Genomic DNA, 6,619 nt, shown 5'->3' on the forward strand with positions numbered 1-6,619 from the left:
CACCAGTCTATGCTTCTTGTAAGGGGCGGCGACTTATGCTTCTTGTAAGGGGCAACAACCTACGTTTGTTGTAGGACAACCTTGGTGTTGTTTCATTCCGTCGTATCCATAAATGCATGGCGCCAGTCACTGGATTTTCAGGTCCAGATCACGAGTTGCTGAGGTCGACGTGTAATAACAACAAAGAAGATGACCTTTAAAAGAGCCAAGATAATGTTTAGATCATGCAAAACATGTATAAATGAAATATAGAACTCACTTCAAAAACTAGCTAAGTGGATGACGTTAGAGATTGGATGAGCGCTTCTGACGGAACTGGTTTTGATCTATTCACTTAGGTGAGGTGAGGTGAAATTGGGTTTAACTTCGTGCTTGAGAATATTTCGCTCATATGACGACGTGCATGCGTATGTGTATGTGCTGCTGCTTGTACTAGCCCAGACTTAAGCTGGTTTTATAGTGCTAGCCACTGAGATACCATGCCGCAGTGAAGCATGAATATCCCACTCAGACACATTATACTGACTCCGAGCCGACAAGTCCTTGTTGTACCCATTAATGCCGAGCGCCAAGCAGGGACCAAGAAGTACCATATTTTAAAGTTTTTTGGTATGAAGCGGTCGGGGATCGAACCCGCGACCTTCCGCTCTCCGGGCGGACGCTCAAACAACTACACAACGGAGGCAGTCTATTCACTTAGGTTTCCCCCGTTTGGTTAATATTAGATGATATATGTTAAACATATTATGAGTGTTTGCTGCAATCTGATTAGTTTGAAATACGTTGTTAAATGGAATTCGAATGTCTTCTGACACTTCACTGCTCGAGAACGCTGTTATTCGTGTTTTGTTTTCCCAAATTTGGAAAACGTGCTATCGACATGACAAAAGTGATACATCATATTGACTGTGTATATTATGGAAACATTAGCCGGCTATATTTCATGTGTTTCATATCTTTGAGCACGGTTTGCCATACAACAGAGTTATATACGGTTCGATAATTAATCAAATTAGTTTCTCAACTGTAAATGTGTTTGTCCATGGAAGGTTTGAAGGTGAAGGAAGGTATTTGCTAATTATAGCGGCCGTAAAATTCAATCTCTTACCCATACTCGATTTACAGAGAAAGCACTGTACTGAGCATGTTCAAGGGGTGTGTGCCTTCTGCAAAACAAACAGTGAGGTTAGGGGAGGTGAAATTGGGTTTAATGCGTGCTTGAGAATATTTCGCTCATATGACGACGTGCATGTGTATGTGCGGCTGCTTGTACTAGCCCAGACTTAAGCTGGTTTTATAGTGCTAGCCCACTGAGATACCATGCCGCAGTGAAGCATGAATATCCCACTCAGAAAACATTATACTGACTCCGAGCCGACCAGTCCTTGTTGTACCCATTAATGCCGAGCGCCAGGCAGGGACCAAGAAGTACCATATTTTAACGTCTTTTGGTATGAAGCGGTCGGGGATCGAACCCGCGACCTTCCGCTCTCCGGGCGGACGCTCTAACCACTACACCACGGAGGCGGTCTAGGGAGGTTAGGAAGAATTAAAGATCAAAGCACTTATATATCGAGGTGCGTGTACTTCTTTGCGTGCGTTCGTGTGTGCTGTTTACTTGTGTATGTGCATGCGTGTACACTCTCCAATCAAAGATACGCATAAGAGACAATTACACGACATTTATTTTTAAGTATGATGGCTCACATCCAAGTTATGACAACCAACATGTTAGATGTTCTTTATGAAAACAGAATGGAGACATAGGAAAAGCAAGATTTTTATGGATGTCAACTTCTTTATTGTGGAAACACGACGTTTCGGAGTGTATGCTTGCTCCTTCATCAGGTGAATGGTAGGGAGTATAAGGGGGATATATATATATACACATACATGGGCATCTTACAAAGAAAACATGTATAACAAGTTTAACAATGTTGAGGAAAGAATATGTAATAACAACATGAAGCCGGTGATACATTAAAACAACATGGTAATAGATTGATGGGATGTAATACAGACACGAGGAGGCCAGTGATACGCTAAAACAACATGATCATAGATTGATGGGATGTAATACAGACACGAGGAGGCCAGTGATACATTAAAACAACATGATCATAGATTGATGGGATGTAATACAGACACGAGGAGGCCGGTGATACGCTAAAACAACATGGTAATAGATTGATGGGATGTAATACAAACACGAGGAGGCCAGTGATACATTAAAACAACATGATAATAGATTGATGGGATGTAATACAGACACGAGGAGGCCAGTGATACATTAAAACAACATGATCATAGATTGATGGGATGTAATACAGACACGAGGAGGCCAGTGATACATTAAAACAACATGGTAATAGATTGATGGGATGTAATACAGACACGAGGAGGCCAGTGATACATTAAAACAACATGATCATAGATTGATGGGATGTAATACAGACACGAGGAGGCCAGTGATACATTAAAACAACATGATCATAGATTGATGGGATGTAATACAGACACGAGGAGGCCGGTGATACGCTAAAACAACATGGTAATAGATTGATGGGATGTAATACAAACACGAGGAGGCCAGTGATACATTAAAACAACATGATAATAGATTGATGGGATGTAATACAGACACGAGGAGGCCAGTGATACATTAAAACAACATGATCATAGATTGATGGGATGTAATACAGACACGAGGAGGCCAGTGATACGCTAAAACAACATGATAATAGATTGATGGGATGTAATACAAACACGAGGAGGCCAGTGATACGCTAAAACAACATGGTAATTGACAGGGTGTAGAATAACACAGGGAAGCCAGTGATACCGTACAACCACGAGGTAAGGGAGGGCAGTGAGCACTACAAACAAGAGGCTGACGAGGTAGTGATAAGCAATAGTGATGTACATGTAATTAGATGAGTGAGTCCCAAGCACATGGTACGTAGATTCCTGGGTCCAGGTTGATTGCTGGCTGACATCTCCGTATGTCTATGGCTTCCCGAAGCTTCCTTTGGCGCCAGTTGTTGTTGTTTGTGGACATGATTTTGGTGGCTTCCCATTTGATTGTGTCTATTCTTTAGTATATGTTCTGATATGGCAGACTTCTGGTCGAGCTTGTTGACGGATGAACCAAGCCCTGTGTTATTCTACACCCTATCAATTACCATGTTGTTTTAGCGTATCACTGGCCTCCTCGTGTCTGTATTACATCCCATCAATCTATTACCATGTTGTTTTAATGTATCACCGGCCTCATGTTGTTATTACATATTCTTTCCTCAACATTGTTAAACTTGTTATACATGTTTTCTTTGTAAGATGCCCATGTATGTGTATATATATATATATCCCCCTTATACTCCCACCATTCACCTGATGAAGGAGCAAGCATACACTCCGAAACGTCGTGTTTCCACAATAAAGAAGTTGACATCCATAAAATCTTGATTTTCCTATGTATTCCACTTCCAAATGCCCATCAAAGATTAGAATGGAGACATGACATAAGATAAGATAGTGTGATCCAAAGGGGTTCGAATCACTGTTTGGACAATAATTTCTAAAAATAAAAATCTAGATTTTTGCAACCGTATATTGTTTTTATGTGTTATGAGTGACTTATATTTCAAATTTAAACGAAATCGCTGAAGAAATGGAGAAATATAAGTTACTCATACACATATAAAACAATATACCGTTGCAAAAATCTAGATTTTTACTTTTAAAAATTATTCTCCGAACAGTGATTCGAACCCCTGTGGTGTGATCAATCTCCTGACCAAGCCGATCTTCTAATGTCTCTCTGTTAACCAACTGGAAAAAGGAAGAGAGAGATTATATGACGCTTCATTTGGTTTGGTAACGCATGTACACACATGTTTGCACCTACTCTGACATGCTGCGTAGTTACAGGTCACTGACACATGTCAGCTATGACAATGGCAATTCTAGATTAAGGGCTTACATTCTAAGTTTAAACTTTTGTGTGAGATTGATGAGAATTATTTGTTAAACAGACAGGGCTAAGCCGAGTTCAACACAGAGCAGTGTTCAACGTCAGAAATCCATTTCTGGTGTCCCTCGCCGTGGCTTTGCTGGAATATTGCTAAACACGGCGTAAAACTTCACTCACTCCCCCACTCAATAAAAGCCGTGTTTAACACCACTCTCTTATTAGTTAAACAACGTTAATTATTAATATCACAAATTCGAATTTATGTTATCGTAAAATACATTTAAGTTCTCGGCAATCACGTGACGAAATTAGAATTCTGTCATAAAGTGAAGCATTCCGTTATACGCGATGACGGTGAGGTTATCGCCGCTTCCAACAGTATTTCATTAACACAAGCGTAGGCTTGGGAAGAGTCCCTTGCATAATGGAGGCTTATGACGTTTCGCCCCTTTGTGAACTCCACGAGGTGCTGTGAAAACAGGCATCATAATCAGGGCGAGACTGGGATTCGAACCCACTGTCATCACATTCTTGACGAAAGAGCCACTCGCCGAACCGACATACAGGAGTAGATATAATCCGAGAGACAGGACCAGGATGTCAATTTAATGAAGATCATTGCAGTAAACTAACTTCCGTATCATTTTGTTTCAGATAAACTATGAATGTTCATTAGACAGACTTATATGTCTAACACTCTATGTATCCTGATCAAGTCAATTGGATCTAGAAAGTTCATTGACAATGTGGTCCTTCCCCCTGGAGGGAGGTTGCGCACTTTTGAGAAAGTGGGGTACACAGTTTATTTTCACCCAGTTTCGTGAGAGTTTCAATGGTCATTTAATAAACTATCAGGACAAACACACACACAAAAAAAAACCCACCACACACGAATGTACTCTTTCAAAAACAAACTCCACCTTATCAATCTGTGATATGATGTGAAGAGCAGTGGAGTAGACTAATGGTTAAAGCCAACCGCTCGGGTTCAATGTTTGAAGCCCATTTCTGGTGTCCCCCGTCGTGACATTTTCGGAATATTGCTAAAATCGGCTTAAGCCCAATTCACTCACTCTGATATGAGGGGGAAGTAATCATTGAACATATATGATGACGTTTCTTGTGCCTGCTGATCTCTGTCTTGAACCAACAAAGTTGCATTTACTTACAATAATACACAACCAACACCCGTGCCACTTGCATTTATTGTTTATAGTTTATATCAACGACATCGTTGAAGGAATAAACCGCAATATCCGTCTCTTCGCAGATGACACATCACTTTATGCTATAATAAATGATCCTGATGAAACTGCTCTGTCTCTTAATAATGATCTACGTAAAATTTCTGATTGGGCTGACAAATGGCAAGTGACATTTAATCCTAATAAAACAGATTCTATACAATTCTCTCGTAAAGTTCAGCCCAGCCCAAAACGAAACTTAACAATGAAGGATAGTAATATTAATGACGTTAATAGCCATAAACATTTGGGACTTACTTTACAGCACGATTGTTCCTGGACTGACCATGTTAACTGTATCGCTAAAAAGGTTGCACCCATGGTAAACTGTCTTAGAGGTTTTAAATATCGTCTCTCACGTAGAACTTTACAAACAATGTACAAACAATTTATCTGACCTATTTTCGACTATTGTTGTCACATCTGGGACAATTGTACCAAACAGCAAGCACTAACACTGGAAAAACTTAATCTTGATGCACTTAGAACTATTTGCGGTGCTGTTCGCGGCACGAGTCACAACAAAATTTATGATGAGACAAATTTCCAACCACTATGTACTCGAAGATACATCCCAAAACTAACGTTTTTCTATAAGATGGTTAATAATTTAACTCCAAAATATCTGAGCGATCTCGTCCCTCCTAAGGTATCTGACACAACAAGCTACATTTTCCGAGACCGTTTGAAGCTCCAAACTATCGATAGTAAAAGTACAAATTATGCTAAGTCATTTCTCCCAGATACAGTAAGATTGTGGAATTGTTTGTCTACTGATTATAGAGAAACGGCTACTTTGGGTAGTTTTAAGAAACAGATTAATGGGTCAAATAATAATAGTCAAAATGACTTCAATTTAAGCTTTGGAACAAGATTCTGTCAGATTATCCATTCACGCCTCAGGCTCGGTTGCAGCGATTTAAACGCACATAAATATCAACGATTTATATCTTCAAATCCCTCTTGTTCTTGTGGCTACTGTTACGAAGATCCAATTCACTATTTCTTTTCGTGCGTTAATTACACTGACATAAGACATAAAATGCATTTCTATACTAAAGGATATGACATCAAATCAATACTATACGGCCACTCTAATGGATCTACTAAAGGTAATCTTGAATTATTAGAATCTATCCATTCTTTCATTGTACTGTCAGGCAGATTTGTGTTGTAATAGTAAAACGAAATTGCACTTACTATTAAGTATTTTCCGACACTAATGGTTCTAACGTTAAAAGCGGCTATATTACAGTTTATGATTGTTACATTTCCAGAAAGCTATTGTTTATCGTTTGTTAATATCATGTTTTTCTCCGCACGATTATTATATCTATAATTTATCTGTATTCCGGAGCGGTATTCAGATAAGCACCATACTGCTTGTTTACCAATCCGGTTC

Source organism: Haliotis rubra, unplaced genomic scaffold (genome assembly GCF_003918875.1).
Source record: "Haliotis rubra isolate DU_JTF1 unplaced genomic scaffold, ASM391887v1 Scf1, whole genome shotgun sequence".
Taxonomy (NCBI): domain Eukaryota; kingdom Metazoa; phylum Mollusca; class Gastropoda; order Lepetellida; family Haliotidae; genus Haliotis; species Haliotis rubra.